The following is a 21473-nucleotide window of genomic DNA, read 5'->3' as shown; positions in this document are numbered from 1 at the left end:
TGAAATGTGGTGGTAGTAGTGATTACCAACACAAAGTCGGTAACATCATCAATACACAAAAACATGAGAAAGTTGCACAAGAAGAACTAGATGATCCTGAGAACTTCATCAATGAAAAGAAAATGAAATTCAATAGAGGACAGTCCATTATCTAGGGAGCATTTTAGGTTTTACCAGAAATATGGTTCATTTTCAATGTGACTAAATAAGGGCTGTCAAGTTATCTGAGGTATGGAGGGCCCATCTCATCATGTGAAGGGAAAGCAGTTGCAGAGAGTTCAAGGAACAAAACACTCACATATGGTAGAAGAACTAGTCAAAGAACAGTAAATATATTTTCAAAAATTCCCATGACATTGTCCCATTCTTCTTCTAAAAATGTTTACCTTTGCATACCAGCCTCAAAATGAATACGTTAATAGTGCAATTGCAAAAAGTGAAAGATGTGATTTGCTTGCTTGTATTGTATTGCACATGTAAAATACTACCTCACACTGACACACTTAAAATTCTACTAAATACTTTGAAAATTTGTGTGTTAATATAGTAGGTAGTAGCCAAAATCTGCACGTGTTGTCCAAATGACTTGCCCAAAGTGGTAATAAGGGCCAAGCAGTGAGACAAGATCTAGAAGCTTCAACCAAATGAAGCTAATCAGAGTGGTATATCAGCCTTTCCTGAGAGCAAAAGGCAAAGCATAAGACTGGCTCAAATCACTAAACTGTCACAGTTGGTAGTGGCAGGAATAGCTTTCACTTTTTAATAGGCTGTGTCTTATATTACAGAGGCTTTAATGACTACTATCTATAGGAAGCTATTGCAGATTCCACTAGCAGAAGTTGACACAGAGCCAGCCTACAGGATTTCACTGTTTGCCAGAAGTCAAGAGACATTCTCTACTTACTAACAAGCAGAAGTTTGCTGTTTGGAAGCTATGATGCATTTAAATTTGTGCATGTGTTTAAGATGATTTGTTTATTTGGAAGCATACACATGCAGAAACATATCTATGGCTCTTCAAAACATTATTTAAAGAATTCTTTCAGGGTTATTTGCATTGAAATCTAGATTACTACATTTATGTTAAGAATACAAGCTGGTGAACATTTCCTATATGTATTTAGTTCAGATTCGCAGAGATCCCTTGTCTGTACACCACTGAGAAAGCAATTAGGTATTGGGCCTCATAATAACAGCACAAAGAATGGAATTCTTTCTTCAAAGAAAGAATCCTGTCATTAGGAAATTAAATGTTTTTTCTGGCAGACAGTAATTATACATAGAAATGAAGATTAATCTGTAGGCTCACACTTACATGCTTTCTCAAAATTGAGAGAAGGTTACCCAATGTTCAATCAATGATGCAACATCAACTCAGGAAATGATCCCAACTTTCAAAATACTGTAAAAACAAAATTCTGTTTGTTGAACCAATTAATATGTAACTGATTCTTCTATTGTCTTTTGCCAAATTCCCTGATTTTTGAAGGTGTGACTCTTCGAAATCCTATAGGACCGCATACAGGTTTACACTAGAAAGAGTCATCACATCAGAGATGGTCTCAAAAAACAAAGAAAAAATTATGAAAGACTGGATGATGAATACAGAACCTGGATACATCTGGCTGCTTAAAGGCTCAAATTGCCCAAATATCAACAATATATCCACAAGGGAAAAATCCGGCTCCATGACTTGTCATGGCAATCAAAAAACTGTACTAAATAGATGCAAAACATTCTCAAGTTTCCATGGGAGTAAAGATAAGAAATCAGATTCATTGGTTTAAAACTGGTAGTGGGTGAAGAAAAAGATCTAATGCAAGTTTTCTGGGGATAGAAGCTCCTCCACTGTGCTGTAATTAGTGACTTTGGCAAGCATTCATTTTCAAATGTGAATGTGCTTTAGCTTTTTTCTTGTCGTTTTACCACCAGATGAAAGTTAAAAGGACTGATAGTACAGACCTAATAGTAGAGGATACTTAATTTAAGGGAAGGGCAACAAGGTAAAGACTACAGCCTTCAGCAAATTTATTGCCATTCTAACAGCCTGCACTGTTATGCTTTGATCTTTAACCGCAAAACAAAAATATGTGTTGGGCAGCTTTGTGTAAGCCCCTCCTTCCTGAGGCTACACTGGAACTCAGGAGAAGTCAAGAACTGACTTCTCAGTAATGGTTCAGACTATGTATTCTTAGAAGCTGCTGCTAGGCAAAGATTTTACATTCTGGGAATGATCTAATTAGGGAGGCATGACTAATTAGATCCAAGAAACTCAAAATACCCAGGATGTAGTACTTGGCTTTTCTGAGAACAATGTGACAAATGGCTATAGGGGGTACTTCTGCTCTGTCATACAAATGTAGCCAGAATATAAATATTCTTCAGTATATCATTTACATCCCTGTTTCAGTTAAGGTATTTTCCAGATGACAAGAAACCCACAAATACTCATTTTCAGAGAGGTTTATGTCAGAAACCAAAACAGCGGTCCAGGAAAAGCATTTTAACTACATATGCTCTTCCATTTAACTCCAGTAAGCAATGACTAGAAAAGAGAAACACATACATATTTCAGGAAATTGAAATAAAAAATCATTTTTGTAAACCATGCATTCTTAAAAGTCTAGGATAAAATAATCTAATAGATTGCCAATGATATTTTAGGGTACTTTTCATGATGTTCACATACTTTCAATACTCTATTTTCAAGTACCACCCATGTTCAGAGACAGGCAAAAGTTTATTCTTAGACCCATTTTCTCTCATATTTTTGTGTAAATCTTAGGCTCTAAAAATTACCATGTAGAAGCTGTAAAATGTAAAGTAACTTTTTTGTAGGACAAATAATTTTTAAGGTACACTAATGACAAGTTTTTGCACGAGGAAGCAACATGAGATAGATTTGCCTTACTGTAATAGAATTTGTTATTTTGACCTTTTTAAAAGTTTAGATAAGGCCAAAGTAAAATTAACAGGCAGTAAGCACCATCTCCAACACAGTAAGTCTAAGTAAATCTACACTGCTGTTTCATTCAGAATGCCACAGGTCATAATACAAATTTAGGAATTCCAGTAGGTCATTTGTATTGCTGGCCAGCTGCAAAAGTCAGTTTGGAGCCCCTATTGTCAAACACCAGGGATAAGGAGAGAAATCCCTCATGTTTAATCCATGTTTATCTGGCTGGGTGCATGCTTCTTTTCAGAAAAGGCTTTACATTTTCAGTAAATACTTATTTCCCTTTCTTTGCTATTCAAAAGTTTTGCTATGTTTTAAATTGATCATGAACTGAAGATTTACCAGAGCATACCCACAAACCTTGGAGGAGCACTTTAGATTTCTTTTAAACAAAGGTTTTTCTCACATCAGAATTATTGGTAAAAATTCATAACTGGTACCTAATATGATCTTCCCTTGTACAGCATACAGTAAGTGCGTCCACACTTTATTCTGTGCATTCTTGATACATGGTTTCACAATATGAAAAAGTGGGAAAATCAGCATCAGGTATTCCTCCTTTCCACAGATTCCATGCTTCCTTTAAGCCAGTTCCTTTCAACTGAAATGGCAGCATACCATTAAACAGAGGAAGAAGCAAGGGCAGGGCTGGAAGATGGAGACAGTACCTCTAACTAAAATTAGACTCATATCCCGGCAAGGTAGCTGGTGGAAATGCTAGCTTTAATTGCCTTCTCTGATTCACACAGTCTTCCCACATTCTTTCCATTGTCCTTCCTCTTCTCAGCTATGCGCCAGAGCAACTAGTAAAATTAAAATCCTAAACCAATACAGGGTAAACACTTTCCTGATGTGCTGCTTTTACCCCAAATTAGTTTGGACATTGGGTTTGCAAAGTTCTACAGAAAGTTGCTCTGGCAGAACAGAAGCAATGGGAACTGTTTGCACAAAACTTTTAAGACAACCTTGGTATGAGACTAGCATCTCATGGGACTGAACAGAACACAAGAGGGAAAACAAGCCCTGCATTATGGCTTGGTTACCCTTCAGAGCTGGCTTGGCTACCCTTCAGATACTTCCCACAGATACAGCTACTTACTATCGACAAAATGGAACAATATACAATACGCAAAGGATAATTCACATGAGCCATTTGGCACAGGTCATACTTCAGGTGACAATGTTTTAAGTATTAGCAGCATCTGCAGAAGAATGACAATAAACTTGGAAGAGGTAAAACACAGAAGAAAAAAGTTCAACTCCCATGAACATTTATAACACCCATGGTAATATGAGAAAATGATTTTCAAAATATGTCAAGCTTTTCAGCCTACAGTAGACTGAGAATATCAAGAGTCTCAATCTGGATTTAGAAATGTAACTTCAGTCAGAGACTGATAAGATTGCTCATTAATTTCAATAATGGACAGATTATCAAAGAAAAGAAAAGAAAACAAGTATTGATGTGTTGCAAAGGAAATACTGCCATGCCTAATAAATGGGCAATTCCAAATAACATCTTTGGTATACTTTGGTATAAACTAGTTAAAAGAAAAATTTAAAGGGGGGGGGGGGAGAAACTAAGGTAAGATGGCAGGAGAAGCAGATTTCAAATTGTTAGCCTCCCCAAAAAGTTTATATATTCAAGATTTTAAAGGACCCTAAAACTATGTTTGAAGCCTAGTATTTAATCGCAAAGTGCTTCAATACTTCTTTTTTATATTATGTAATACTCAGGCAAGTCAGTGTCTGAAGTATTAATTTGTTCATGGACATCAGTTACCCTATATGGCAATTTTACTAGAATGTAGAATAATTAAATATACTACCAATGTTCAAAGATTCTTAAAAATGTAAAGGCTCTGCAAAGTCTAAGGGCCCTGAGAGCATCTCCCTTCCTGGAGGTTTGGCTGCCAGGGCTCAGGGCCAACTTAGTGCAGCTGAGGGCTGCCCCCCTTCCTTTGGTGACCTTGGAAAGAGCACTCCCAGGCAGTGCTGCGAGGGGGCCTCAGCCAGGGCTGTCCCCTTCCCATGGGAGCTGCCTTTAAGCTAAGCCTCTACCACGTGGCCCCCACCTGAGCTACAGCTCTGGCTGCGATGCAGCTGTACCTGTGTCTGGCCCGTGCCCTGACCGGGAGGCCGATTTCCCAACCTGACCTCAGACCTGCCTCGCAATCACTGGGCTGGCTCTGAGCCTCACTCAGGTGCTGTGGAACTGGGCCTTTATGGGCAAGACCACTGTCTCTGGCAGACACGCTGACACGCTCAGCTCCCGGCTCACCTTCTCTTGCAGAGCAGACAACCCTCGCTGTTCCCTGACAGTCTAACATTATGTTTTACCTCAAGAATTCATGAGAGAGAACATAAACGATAGAATATGATTTACAATGGTCTAATTACAACCAAGATAACTCTTCCCAGCTAGCCTGAAAAAAGAAAGTCAAGAAGAGGTATAGGATAGACCGATTTTTATGTCAATCTGACATTTACTGTCTTCTCTGTAGGCAAATATTCCTTAGGAAAATCAGATTCTGTGATCATGCAAACTCAAAATGAACATGGAGAACCTCTTTAACAAATAGTTAAAAAACAGGAAAAAAGCAAAAGAATAAAACAACCTATGACTTAGCTTGATCCAGCCCCTCAAAAACCTCCTGCAGCTACTATTGGAATCAGGGAGTTGGAAAGAGGATCATATTTACAATACATAAGAAATTAACCTTCCACTAAGTATCATTTCACATGTATCCCTAGTTTGAGGAAGACTTGTTCTCTCTGCAGCGTTCATGACATAAGTAATTGCATATATCTAAGGCCAGACTATCCGCTGGATCTAATAATTACTGGGGTAGCTAGAGACATGGGATTAGAAGAGAACTGTTATAAACTACTGGTATTGGGCTAGTTTTCTGACAAAGTCACACTTCTGGTAAACTATACTGGCAGCCAACAGTGCTGGATCCATATGCCAGCAGGGATCACAGGAAAACAGTGCAACTTGCTGCCACAGTTGTAACCAGTTCTTTCCATCAAAAGGAACTGGGACTCTAGAAAGCTGATCCTGAGCTTTTGCAGAGTCAGTGTGTATAATCACTTTAATGGACTTCTGATGCACATAACCATGCACAGCAATTTACAGAAGGGAAAACCAGAGGAAAAGAGTAAAGAAATGCAACTCTTCTGAGGTTGCTCAGTATTGCAGTAAGACAGAAAAGGTAGTAAGCAGCCAAGTATGGATAAAAATAAAGAGACAAAGAGAAGGGTGGGAATACTAAGGTGATTAGGAAGAACTATACAACAGAAAAGGGGTATAAGGGACAGAAACAAAGACAAAACAAGTTTCTGGAACAAAGACAAAACGGAGATGAAAAGAGTTAAGTGTGTAAAGAAGGCAACATAAACATCTCTTTTTCAAAAACACTTTAGTTACAGAGAACTTAGATGACCTCAGATCCAGACTTTTCTTAGCAGTAATAGCACTGATTGATTCAGTTATAAATGTTAAAAAGAAGGTGAGACCTAATCTGATAAAGTCAGACAAATCTAACAAATTCCTGCAGTATCACTGAACTGAGATGAGGTTACATAGCTGGTGATCAGTTTGGTCCTCAGACACTTTCATTGCTTGCACTTTCATTTACAAGAACAACTAGCTCTCCAACTTAAGAGTGATCCGTAACCAGCTTGACTAACTATCAGTTCTTTATTTAAATGGACTAACACAAGTGGATGCTAAAATATCTGCAGTTTGATAAGTAAACTATGTCATTTACAAGAAAGTGATTGAGAAAATACATACGATCATTGCCAATAAAGTCTGCTTTTTACATAGATCCACTAGTTGCAATCTATTGAACTCGCGGTACAATACATTTAAGGCTATGCAGAAGAGGATATAATTCAGAACGTACAATTTATTAAACACATAAAACATGCACTAGATTTAACTTCTGCAATACCATACATGATGTACCGTTAGAAAAAACAGCAAACAGAAAGTATCTTGCTAAAACTAAGCTAGGAAACTCTGACAAAGACAGTAGTAACAATAATAAACAGCCAACTCTTAATCCAATGACTGTGGATACTGTGGCAGGATGAGGGGAATGACCTGTAGACAGGGGCCAGGTTCACATGCTCTAATTGGCATCTCCTCGTGCCACTGGTGGAGAAAGAGTACTGGCCTAGACAGACCTGACCCAGGTGCATTCCTTATGTCTTTAACTCAACAACTCATTTTCATAAATACATTAAGGCTCAGGGACTAGAGAAGTGACTGCCTGCACACCTTTTCACAATTACATCCTCATCTTACCCACCTTTTTTAAAAGCAGGATCTAAACTATAGTCATGTTATATATATGCTCTACTATATATAGATAATAGAACTACAGAGGTACTGTGGCATTGTGCTTTTATGACTTTTTAGACTATACTATGTAGATTATTGGTGTTCCACAAAATGTTCTACCAAAAACATACCACGTACATTGCCATGCATGCAAACAAACAACAAAATATGAAGAAATAGAGGTAATAAGAAAACATTCAAAGCCTAGCCTGATTTTAATTTGGCTGGAAGTGAAAACCATTGTGGCAAATTACATAAGAGAGGCTTGTGTATTTTTTTCTCCAAACAAAACAAAGACTGAGGAACGTTAAGTTTTTACCACAGCTCTCAGGGTTAGTATGCCTTGACACAAAAAAGTACTATTTGAATCTGTAAGTCATACTCATATACTCAAAGGTTCTTCTTCCTAAAAAGCAACATTAATTTACTGTTCCTGAGCTCTTTCTCCTCTCTTCATAACTATGTAACTACATATTACTGTTGAATCCTCAAGAATTTTATGAGAATCACTAATCATAAGAGCATTAGTCTCACCATTTATGGAAATTATATATGCATGTAGACAGAAAAGACAGATGGCTGTACATTCATCTGAAAATTTTGGGGCTGAGTTTTAAAGAAAGTGAGAACTTTCTTTAAAGTACTTTACTGTTCCTTCTTAAAAGAGAAGGCTTTATTTTTAACAGGGAGCAGATGAAATGACATGTTTAAAGTTTTCCAGGGGTTATTTTGCTTATTTTTATTTCTACAAAATTTAAAGGGAAAGGAAAGGGGAAACAATTTGTCAAGTTTTCATAAGGTGAGGGGAACTCACAGGACATCCCCAATCTTTAATTTGAAAAATATATAAAATAATTATACTAATTCATTAAATGAAGCTATTTTAGAATATTTCTATTTATACCAGGACATACACACACATACAACACTGATTTGTGGAAAATCTTACTTTGCTGGAGATGCAAACACTTAAACAAAAGCTCTACCATTCTACCCCAAGCTTTTGGCTCAAATTTCTGTCTCCTTACCAGTGAGTTCAGTGCATGCACACTGGGACTTTTCTTCTTTTTCTGCCTAGCCTAGTCATTTCCTACCTCTTCCTCCCACAGAGTGATTAGTGCTCCACCTGGTAGGTAGTTTTCTATGAGGAGGTTCCAGGGAGATGGAAGGCACCTGAGTGGGAGGGCAGCACTGGAGCTAGTGGCAGAACAAAAGGTTCTTGTTTCACCATGGGATCTTGAACCCACAGCTAGTATTCAAACAAGGCAAGCCCCAGAGCCTTACACTGTCTTGGGAAAATGGGAAGATACTTCAGTGAGGCAGGACCTACTGCCTCAAGGGGCTAGCTCACCTAGTTACCAGGCAGCCTCTCCTATCTGTTGTGGTCAGCTTCCTATCTGAGGACTGTACCTACTCTCTCCCAAAGGAGGGGAAGGGAAGAGCAAGTAAGGACAGAGCCAGTGGACAACTCTCTGTGCAGCTTACTCACACACCTGCTTCCCATAGACCTGATAACACTTTTCTCAACAGTTTACTCTTTTCCATCTCTGATAAATCTGTTGAAAAAACAAATCGGTATTCAAAGGCCAAGTCAAATGATTTTGATGCGTTTAGGAGAAAATGCAAAGCTTAAGTCCTAAATGATAAAAAGCACATTGGATAACAAAGAGAACTGCTCTCTGCTTTTGGGAAAACAAACATCCAGCCCCTCCTGACCTCAGCTGCATAACATTACAATCAGTACTTGGGTCTCTAGCATACTGAATTTTGAAGAACTACCCAGTTTATCTTGGAAAGTTCATGACAAAAAAACCAAAGTCAGTTTGCTGGTGTGTGTCTCCGGCAAAATATGCTTTACTTTGACACAGGCACTATAAGTAACATGGAAAATTTCAATAATCCTGATGAAGGAAACCATCCTGGCTCATGATTCTAATTAAAAAATGATGAGAAATTATTTCTGTCCCCTCACAAATTAACAATAGAATATCATCTAAATATAACCCAAAGAAGTGCCTATTTAAATGACTCTGAAGTGCTTAGATGTCTACATTTAGTTCTAATGTATAAATACTATAATTATCAAATTATATTTATTTTTCTTACATTCTTTTGTCACATCCATACCATCTTTTGTAAATATAAGTCATCTACAAAAAAAAGGAGGAAATGGTGACAAAATATAATTTATAGCCTAAAGTCTGGGTTTCCAATTTTCATCAAAAATAATTGTCAAATCAATACCAGTACTTATGATTCCAAGAACAATTTTATTTTTTAATACTGAATTTATTCCACCTTGGAAGACAACTAGCTATTCCTGAAGTTTTAGAAAGTGGTTGTATCTTCATTCCCTGAAGCTGAACATGAATCTAAGAAAATTGCATTAATGCCCAGTCTCTGTAAGGCATGGAAGGTTTTTACCTGTTGCTCTCTCCACATCAGACAACCATACATATTTTCATCTTCCTTGTGAAAAAAGTGAAATCAGAAATTCTGACTGATGATTTTTTAGTCCTCTAACTGATCCTCTTTCTGCTATTAAATTACATGTAAAATATTCTTGAGTTTTTCTGTTCTTAAACTATGCAAAGTAAGAAGATTTTGAGTTCAGAAGCAGATTGGATTTAGTACTTTTAAACAATCACTATAATCTCTTCCTTCAAGAAACCAGCATATAGATGAGAAACCAGCTTTCAGGCTATTTTGAAGTGAAAAGTGAAACTGGTAATGTTTAAAGACTTCAGGAGAAACAGATGGATAAAAGATTTAGTAAGGAAATACTTAATCAGGAGAGACTTTGCAAATTAATCTGTAAATGAATCTTTGCATGTGTGCTCCTTTCATTACAGGAGTGCAATATCCCTGCTGCCACTCATTCACCAGCATTTTCAGTGCCAAAGTGCACCTTACTATCCATTTCCTCAACGGCCTTAACTCTTTCAGCAACTTTCACCTAAATTGCATAGCCTTTCAAGACCTTTGGACAAATCTATAAATGGAATACTACTGGTTATCTTAGCAGGGATTTGGAGTGAGACTTTGAAGTTCCAGAGATAAATAATTTGAGAGAATGGGTCTAACCTTGTGATTCAGTGAGGTGAGCCAGGAAAAGAAATACGTGTCAGTTTCTGCTGATCCTACTGTTTTCCTGAAGCCAGTTTTATAACAGCCTAAATTCATATAATAGCAGTACCTTAAAAAGCCTCACCACAATGTTAGCCTTCAAGTATTTATAGCTCTCTGTCTTATATAACAGCAAAAATACGCAGTCTTATACTGTGGAGAACAGAGATCACAGTGTCAGGAAACTCGATTGTCACTTGTTATAATGCACTAGCCTCAAAAATTAATATAACACAACCTTTACAAAGACAAAGCATCCAGCATGTGAAACCTTTGGACTGTTTTAGGAGAATTATACAACTAACGGATAATAATTTCAAGTCAGCAACTCTTTTTTCTGATCTGCTTCGAGGCGCAGCCAAAATTAATATATAATTCTTAGTAGAAATCTATGCTGAAATGATTGCTTGAAACTCTAGACAGCCCTTCTTTCCAGGCCTTATTGAGCTTAATAAGATGCAACAGGTGATACAGTAACTCTACTTGTTCTTTTCCCCTTGAGGTAAACATGTGCCATAAAGAGACTCAGAAGCTCTTGCATGCATTTTTCCATGCATATTAAAAAGGTTTTAGTGTATACATATAGGTTAAAAATAATAACAGTAATTTACTTCCATTTACCCCAGCTGCCTTCCATCTACTTCATGTTAAACCATAATTGTCTCTATGATCTCTGTTTAGGGTAACCTTGACTCACCATACCTATAGCATTAAAATAACAAATAGATTGGGGTAAGTTATAATACAACTATTCTAAAGACTAGCAAGTGGTTAACATGTCTAAAGAGCAGCAGGATATTGAATTTTACATTATTTATTACATAGAGAAGCTAAAAGTGCAAGTCAAGGTAACCTGATACCCAGTAATAACAGACACTGTGATTTTACAGACCTTAGAAATGTGGGGAAAAAAACCAATTACTGAAATGAATAAACATATCAATCCTTGCTCATGCTTTTGTCAGTTTTAAACAATCTGAATAGGAGTGGAGTACTCATGTGATCACACTTAACACCACCTTGAAGTACTTCAGCTTCACAGATGTTTCTGCCCGGAAGACTTCCAAAATAACAAAACGTAGTGCATAGATATTTGAGTAAATCAGATTGCTGTGCTGATCTATAAACTCACTGGAGTCTACAGGTCTTTGTAACAAATTATGCTAGAACTTATTTCAAAAAGTTATAGCAGATGAAGCTATAGAGCTTAAGTTAGGAAAGCAAATGCAACCTACAACTGACTCCTATTAGGGCAGATATGATACTCTAGTAATACATTGGCTTCTACAGTTTCTAACTTCATATCAATTTAGGAAAAATAAATATTTCATGTTGTTTGATGATTGCAAAGGTGATAAAGAATTGTATACCTTGTGACAATCTGTATATTCTATCTGAACATATTTTTATGCTGCAATGCCTACAAAAATAAGCTCTAAGGTGTTGAAAGTTGATTGTTCTATAGAACAAGATGCTATGATTATTCAGATATAAGAATCAAATTTTCATGTAGCTTTTGAACACTCCATCATCACAGCTGCATTTCATTATTTGTGAGGACTATGCAAAGAAGGAGTTTCATATTCAAAGAAACAATTCATATTGTTTCTTTACAAAGCTCTGTATGGTGTAATGAAGAAAATCTATATTCTTTTTTAAACTGCCAACCAGGGAGAAGATGTTTTATGCCTCTAAAGAGTATAATGTAATTATTAGAAATCTAATTACAGTCTGTCTGCACTACTATAACATTTGGTATGCTGTATACTTCAAGCCTAGTATGATTTTGAATATATTGATTTCATTTTTTAGTCTCAGCTTTAAAGGAAAACTTTGCTGCTGAACGTACTAGGCATTGAAATGTGTTTGTGTACATGTCGAAAAAAGAAAAAACATTGTCCCTTCATTTGCCAGCATAGTTGCAGTACCTTCCCAAAATATCTGTACCTTATCTCTGATACCAATGTAAATGCATGATATTGGTGACAGAGAACAACTACCATCTATGCACATTCTTGGTATTGAAGGTATCAGAGATGCTGCTGCAAGCTTCTGGAAGTTTATCCTCATGCTCTTCAGAGAAAAGGTAGTATGTAGACCCTCAGCTGGTATGGATTGTCAAATGTATTTAAGTGAATGACATTACAGTCATTCTCACCAGCCTTTACTCCTGTTCCTCTAGAACCATTATCACTAGCTTTTTGTTTAGTAAATTATGATTGCTCTTTAAAATTTAAGTATGTTCAATGAAGTATTGTTATTAGAAAACCAAATTTATTATACCTGCAACTCTCAAATATAGTCTCTAAATCACAAAGCACAGAGCAAAACTAGCATAAAAAATAAATGGCACATAATCTTTCCAGAATACAGTTCCTTTGTGTTCATTTGCAGCATATAGATTATCTGGAGTTATTTGTTCTTAGCTCTTCTAGAGTATTGTTATTAGATGGAACTAGGAAATTTTAAAGTATTTGTACATTTACTTTAAAATCCAAGAGCTTGAGCAGCCGTGAATCACAGTTCTCCAAACTATAGCCAGCTATGGGCTAATCATTTATATGTTAACCTCAGCTGGACTTGCTATACTGACAGATATGTGGAAATAAATGATTTACAAGGTAAAGAAAGTTTAATCCATTAGAAGACAAAGAAAGAATAAGTCAAGCACACTACACTGTGGGCTAAAACATAAAAGGCTCATTCCCACTAGCTTTTACTGCCTTTGTCTGGATTGAACCTTTCTGACTACCAGCTGTCCACCCACACAGATCATGCAGACTTGTGTCAACCCGAATCTTATTGCAAGTTTAGAGAGAAAATGGTATGTCTTATGCTGGCTTCTGCATAGGGGCAAATTTCACACAGAATGTAAATCAGATTTTTTTTTATGACTCACCAGTTTGTTTCAAGCTATTACCTAATAATTTCTACAGCTGTCAGAAAGATTATGGAGCAAACAGATTTTACTGGGGGGATAACCTAAATGATTTTTTGAGGCCCCTTCCAATCCGATTTTTCTAAACTTCCACAATCTTGAAAAGATACTAAAATTTTCATACTGTAGCTGGAATCTGAATCAGAGTATTGCTTCACTACTCTGAATTGCAAAGTGAAGTCGGAATGCCAGAGCATCAAAGCTGACCATTAAACTCCATGACATACAGCAGAGGAAATGTTCCATCCAACTCCCCTGAGTCCAAGCTGGAATTCTTGAAAATCCTGGCAGTTTCCTTTTCAGACAACAAGCCTGTTAATATTAGGAAACCACAAAAGCCTGAAGAACCACAATGCAATGTGATTTGTAGTATATTTCGCACACTGCATGGTGAGTAAAGAAAACAGGACATAATAAAAAGGATGTTCTAGTATGTAAGTCTTGGGACACAGATGGAAGAGAGATGAACTGAATTCTCAGCTTGGAGTCCTGGAATAACCTTGTGCAAATCATTCAAGTTAGGTCTAAAATATTAATTTTAGCACTTTAGAGTGATTTTGTGCTTCTGTGTCAATATGCTTTCCAGCTCCATGTCAAGGCAAGGTTCATACCACCCATTTATGTCTTGACTTTTCATGGAACCACAGCCACTGGAAGTATCACTGCTCATTCATTCAGAACAACACTGTCCAGAGACACTCAAATTCCAAACCCAAAGGCCGAGCAGCCATCTTAAACTGAAAAAATTCAAATTAGTCCTATTGTCATGCTATACCAGTACAACTGTACCATTTCTAGTACCGGATTTCATACCTGAATATTTCTGCCTATTTCCATGAAAAGAATTTAGTAGTGCTATCTGGAGATCTCAGGACTGTTCTTCATTCTGTAATGTAAACATATGCTGCATAGTCTAGTTCTCCATCAAAAGTGGCAAAAATGCAACCAGGATAAACATTCACTAATAATATTGCAATACTTGGATGCTAACTTATTTTGAGTGAAGCTAGATATACTAGAATGAGAAAACTGGGATAGAGTCATTCAAAAAATGCACTGTTGTTTTGAATGTGACATGGTAGCCCTACTGACATGTTGCTACAAAACAAAACTAGAACCCCCCTAACCACAGAGACTCCTTAGTACTAGACATGGAAGAGAGACATGAGAGATGAGTATTCTACAAAAGCACTAAGAACAGAAATCTAAGAGCAAAAGAGAGAAAATGCTAATGAAAAAAGGCAGTAGGACTTCAAATAATCCATATGCCTCTGGGATGTAATAGCCATCTCTGTTTTCCTAAACTTCATAATGCCATGATGGCAAGCTTCATAATTTATTAAGCATTTCTCTACTACATGTAATTTCTGTAGTTCCCCTTCTACTTGCTATATTTCACAGTAGTCCACATTTCCTTGAGAGTGTTAAAATACTCAGGTGACAGTAAAGAAAAACATCTTTTTGTTTCTAGATTTCTTCAACCCCTTTATGGATCACAGAGAAATTAAAGAAAATAAGACTACCACGCAAATGTATAACGTATTCTTTTTGGAACATCTTGTCCTAGTAAATGCTAGTGACATGAAGCCTATTTCTGATCATCTGTAAGTCTTCTAATTCTTTGTTCATAAGGAGTTCACCTGTCACATCTGCCTTTCTTAGGTATGTTCAAGTTACATGACTACTAGTGCAATGTTTTGAAAGCATATAAAGGGGTTCTCCTGAATGCAGTCAACCTCCACAATTCATAATGCTATTCAACTGCTCTGACTTGGAAAAATGGAATCTATAAAGGCAGTAAATAGTATAGCATTCAGATGCCTCTAGCTTTTATTCTTCTAATGCTCTGAGTACCATTAATCATCTCACATCAAAATAGGCTATGTATGTGTACCATTTTATGCAAGTATTTATACATCAATGAAAGATAAAAATCTGATAAATGTTCAGTTTTCAGGTCTTCTGCATCACAGCTGGCCTCTAAAATTACACAAGGATGAAAATGCACTTTTACTTCCCTAAGTCAGACTCTTTTCATATTGTAGATCTATTATACCTCACCATGCACAGACTTAGCGTATGTAAAACATGCAGGTATATTTGTACCACTGTACTGACCAGCTTTCAGCCCACAGTCTCTACAAGCATGGAAATTATTAACGAAATAGTTTCCCTAGAAAACAAACAGGAAAGATATACCAAGAGAACTCAAGTGATACTTACAGTCTGTAGGCCTAACATTTTCCTTAAGATAATACAGAGCTGAGAAATTCTTTCCCAGGTAAAGTGAGCCCTAATCTGATGGAAGAAGCTAAATGGGAGCTTCAGAATATTTACTTCTCAGTATTACTTCCAATTACAATTCCCATAAAAAAGGTAAGAATGTTTTTTCAGGATCCTTTTCTTTTTTTGGTACTTGTTATTTAAATGTTGACAGAGTAAGTGCCACAATAAGTTTCTAACAAACAGAGATTCAAACAAAACTGTCATTTGCAGCAGTTCCAGCGCTGATCTACACTTCGGTTTGTGAGCAACTCTTGCACTAGTTTGACTGCAGTTCCTTATGAAACACCTTCTGAATGAGAAATCTTTGTCCATGTTGTATGACTATTACTACAATAACTTAAGAAGAAATAACTGAGACTTTCAAGATGGATAATATTTCATACACTCCTCACTATTTAGCCTTGAAGATACAGTCTCTGAGACTGGCATGCAAAACACAATAAAACATTTACTCTTACAAAAATCGAGAGTAAAATTTTTTATGCTGCTTATTTTTGGGTGCCCAATTTTTATAAAATTAGTGGGTGTTATGTTTTAATCTCTAAAGCAGCTCAAAAATCTTAGCCTGGAAATAAAAAATAATAAAGGAAAACAGTAATACAAGTTTTTTGGGGGGTTAGGGTTTGTAAAATACAGCCAGATTTAAATTCTTCATAAGCTATCCTGGAGAAGGCAGACACAGTTTAACCACGGAATAAGAAAAAGATAACACTTTATTTTTAGAATGTGAGATCAAGTCTGCAGCTCTATTCTTGCCTATGTTTTTGGCTTCTTTTATTCCTCTCCAACTTCTTACTGTCTTCTTATTAAGAATTATTAATTCTTTAATCTTCTGATTTCTAAGCTCCATATTAATAACAAGTGTTCAGGTATTTCTAGAATTTTCAAAGTTTTTTATCATAGCCGTACTCTCTCCCAGTAGGGTTTAAGTCTAGAGTTCAAGATATTAGCATCTATTTCTAAAATGTCTCCTCATCACGTATATGTATGCTCCCTTCAAGTAACCCATTTCAATCATTTTAAAAAACACCTACTGAATGAGAATTCTACAATATAAATTCTTGCAATCTATCAGCAGTGTATGGTGCATAATTCTCCATTACTCTGAAGACCAACAAAACAACTGGGAAAAGTTTTGCAAAAGAATACAAAAGGACAAAAAATGGTGTAAGGTACAATCTATTCTATTCCAAAGAATGTTCCTTTGAAAAGTCTTCTCTTATTTAATCTTAGTACCAGGTAGGATATACAAAAGCATTATTCCTCTCTATGAATTATGACCCCTCCAGCATCACATATCCTTTTACATCTACAGTGTTAAGAAACAGGGGACTTTTTTCTCTGTATTTTCTCTGCATTATATTCCAAAGGAGTCATTACAACAAGGGGAATTAGCTGTTTTCCTAACTTTCTTTCTCTGTTGTTCATTTTAAAAGTTCTGGGCCATGTTGCCTCCCTCCTCTTTTCACCTCTCTACAATCTATGCGCTATTTTAGCCTTCCCAGGCAGCAGACTTCTTAGGTGCTCAACCTATTCAGATTCTGGGCATTTGCTTACTGTTATGCATCTTCCTTGAATGCATGTTCTTTGAGAGCAAACAGCAGGGACCTAGGGCAGGGGAGCATGCTTATGGTTTACTGACAGACCATCATAAAGAGTAAGGCAAGGCATGGAACAGAAGGATAATCTCTCCTGAGACCTAAAAGCATGTAAGAGACAGAAGTGCTGGTCTTAATGCAGGGGGGGAGGTTTTCCTGGTGGGGAATTGGTTCCTTTCCATCTTTCACAGCCTAAACAGCTCCCCCCTTTCCTTCGTAACCCTTATCAAATTTTTGTCTCTCAAGCTGTGGCAGTTGCTCTCACAGTGCTAATCAAGGTTCCCTCCCCTACCCTGTCTTCCAGGAGCTCCCTGCCAAGCAGCAATCAAACTAATCTCTTTAACCCCTCTTTCCTCCTGTCATTGTCTTGCCAAACACGAAGCAAAGCTCCTCTTAATCTCCCCCACCCCCGACCTTTTCCTGAGCTGCCTTGGATTTCTCAGCAGCAGCTTTCTCTCAAACCACTCTAGTTAAAATCTGTGTGAACGACAGCTCCCTTGAGGAGAAAGGTAATTGCCTGACGGCAAAAAAGGTAGCAGAGGTAGCAGTCAAAAATACCAGCCAATATGCAAAGGCCAAAAAGATCATAGAGGGCATAAATATTTAGAATAACTGTGCTTTCCCAAACATGGATGAAAAGTCAGCGGGAGGTAAACTGATGAAATGGGAGAGACACTGACATTTAAGCACATTCATTCTTGTCTTACTCTGCTCCAAGAGGTATAGCATGTCCATGTAACTCCTCACAGATCAGGCAGCATGCAACTTCCTGGACATGAGTGGCATCCTAAGGGCTCCAACCCCTTTCAGAGGGCTGTATATAATGCCACCATAAAACCAGTCCTTACTTTCCCAGTAGATTCTTCATGCAGGGTCTAAGATCTTGCAGCAAGATGACCAAACGCACATTCTACCTCAATTGCATATGTAGAAAGGGCACAGAGAAATCACACACAGGCACTGTCATTATCAGAAAATAGTCTTATGACTGACCAATGGAAGGGGTATGCTGGCCCTCATACAAAGCAGTCAAACATCTAAAAATTGCAAGCAACCTGTGTGCTTCTTAGAAAAAGGGTTCCTGTGTTTCCTTTGAGTCCATTGGAGTTATAGAAAAAACAGGTATCGTGAGCCCACCTGGTGAAGTCTGACAAGACGTTCATAACACCACTTTGGTTGTCCACCAAAGCTGCATGACAACGAAGTGGTAGCCACAGGGCCATGTCCTGGATGAGGAATGTGGATAATATCAGTGCTCTCCTCCTCAAAATCCATGAAGCTGCAGAGAGCAAAGGCACCCCACAACACTATTCAAAGGAAAAAGATGTGAAGGATCTCAGAGACTTGGTCATCACTTTGCCCATAGTGGACTTCCCATCCCACTGACTAGGCTCTTCAGTGTGATAGCCACTCTCTTGGGCACAGAATCATGGAAAAGTCTCAGATGGGAGGGTCATCTGGAGATCATCTGGTCAAACTTTCCGTTGAAAGTGAGGCTTTATATAAGGTTATCTAGGGTCCTGTGAAGCTGAGTCTTTAACATTTCCTTTGAGAGACAGTTCACCACTTCTCTGTGCAACTTATTCCAATGTCTAGTTGTTCTCATGGTGAAGAATTTTTTCCAGACAGAATTCCCCCTGAATCAACTTGTGCCCATGGCCTGTTACCACCTTGTGAAGGGAGCGGCTCCATCTTTTCTACAAACCTACCTTCCGGTATTACAAGACTGTCATTAGATCCTCCCTGAGCTTTCTCTTCTGTAGGCTGAACAAACACAATTCCTTCAACCTGTCATCATATATCAAGTTCTCTAGTCCCCTAATCACTTTGGTAGTCCTGCTGGATCCTCACCAGTTTTTCAATATCTCTCTTCAGGTGGAAGAACAAGAATTGGACACAGTATACCAGGTGTGGCCCAAGAAGTGCTTGAGTAGAATGGAATAATCATACCCCTTGATATGCTGACTATACTCTTGCTGATGCAGCCCAGGCTATGACTGTGTACTCCTGAGGCTTTATGTGAAGGCAAGGCACAAAATCGTGGCATGGGACCTAGGCAATGCTGGTCATCCCAAACATCATCAAAAATCATGTAGTTCTGCCACAGAACTTCTCTGGGCCCAGACCATCTGGCTCACCACAGACAAGACAGCTGCAGCAGGAAGGACTCCCAAACAGGCAACCTGACTCTGTTTTTCCTCAGTAAAAGGAAGATCGTGCACATTCATTCAAGGTGTCCTCCCAGCATAGTTACACAATCTTAGGATCTAAAGATCCTAAGCCTAATTTTTGCATCCTGACTAAAATAATAGGAAGGAAAGCATTTGTCAAGTTGTAAACCATCCCATGGGTAAACACAGGCCAGCAACATAACTTCTTATAATATTCATTCTTTTTTAGGTTACTTTAAAAGAATATCAGTTTGACAGTTAAAATTACATATGTTTGGATATATAAAATTGCTAGAAAATGTACCTTGACATTCCCAGTCTCGCTTATTCTTTATTTGGTTTATGGAACACATTTTTCTTTTTGGTCTCCATGGCAATTCAGGTTGTTTTTAATTACAAGTTTGTTAACTTTTTTCCAGCCTAAAGTACATAATAAAAAAGGAAATCAACTTTGAAAATAGAAAATGCTTTTGCTGAGAAGATTAAACAAATCACTTCTTATTTACAAAAAATAAAGTTCTCTCTGTCCCTGTTCATAGTTGCTTTGGTTCTACTAATAAATCAGTCTATGTGAATTTTAAGTTTCAGTTTTGTAACCAAACAACAAAGAAAAAAAAGATTAAATCAACAAATCTCTCTACTGTACTATACTGAAAAACTTATCTGGGGTTGAATAAAACATATCCAAAATGTCAAAAGGAGAAGTTTTCATCCTTTAAGAACTACTTCGTTTTGAATCATTTGTAACAAAAAGCAATAAAGCAAGGGTAACTTCTCAAATTACACAGAGATCCCCTTTTCAATAAGAAGGGAGTAGGCCACAATGTCACATTTCCAGGTATTAGCGTTACCACAGTAGCGCTAACTCACTGTATTTCATACTCTGTGATTAGACAGTGATGTTACACAAAATGGAAAAGCAGTAGCAGTGAAAGTAGGGGAGATTTAGACCAGAATTCAGTATAGCTTGATAGTTAGAATATTAAATCAGGAGGCAAGCACAACCTGGAATTTCAAGTAATCTCTTAGACAATTAGATTTATAGAAACCTGTTATCATCCTAGTAACATGGAGAAGAGAAATTACTTCACACAGCCTGTTAAAAGTATGCCCAATTCTGTCCTTGGAATATGTAATCCTTTCAATTTCAGTACGTCCTGCAGCAGATGGAAGGTCTCCTGATGAGCTTTTTCCTTCCTCTGCGTAGGAGTCCCTCAAATCAAAACAGAGTTGCTTCTTTCCTGTCACTCATTGTTCCATTCCTGCAGGGTTAGGAGATTATTTTGCCTACCAGGGCATCTCTTTAATTAAATATATCCTTTCAGGAGCTAGCTTTACAGCATCTTCACAAGGGCTAGACAGGGTGGGGTTTGATCAGATATGGCTGACTTTTAAGAAGCATTTCCCCTTCAGAACAGCATTACAGAATGCAAAAGGAATGTACTTTTAAGCAATTGCAGTATGTGTGTGATTATTAAAACCCTAGGAACTTGGGAAAGTGGCAGACAGTTTTATTTTGCTGACATATAAAAAAATTTACTGCAAGCCATTAAGTTTGAGAGGAGGAACCCACGGCTTGCACTTGAAGATTTAGATTTAAATAAACATAAAATCTGGAACTTTAATCCTGTTAAAAAGAGTATAGATAACTGAAATTTGTTTTTAAGTATTTGTTTAATCCTTACCCTTAATATTTCTGCCTAAACTTGCATTCCATACTTCCCAAACTAATTTTTTTCTTATAAATGATAAACATATTTCCTTTTAAATTATTTAACATTAAATGGAAAGTAGATACTATTGGTTCACTGGTTTAATTTTTTCCAAATTTAAGTGACTGGTTTAAAAAAACCATCCGTCTCGGCTGCAGGAACTGGTCAAACAGGACTTCAGTATCTACTGCAAGATAATAATTTTTTAATGACCGCCCTAGAGCCTCTTTGAATAGTTGGTCAAATTCACAGTACCAACATGTTCCTATATTTAAAAGTTTCTTTTTGTTGGAATTTAATGCAGAATCATACATCACGCATAAACCACCTCAGAA

The sequence above is a fragment of the Dromaius novaehollandiae genome, chromosome 7 (genome assembly GCF_036370855.1).
Source record: "Dromaius novaehollandiae isolate bDroNov1 chromosome 7, bDroNov1.hap1, whole genome shotgun sequence".
Classification (NCBI taxonomy): Eukaryota; Metazoa; Chordata; class Aves; order Casuariiformes; family Dromaiidae; genus Dromaius; species Dromaius novaehollandiae.
The sequence above is the reverse complement of the archived record's forward strand: the minus strand, read 5'-3'. Positions refer to the sequence as shown.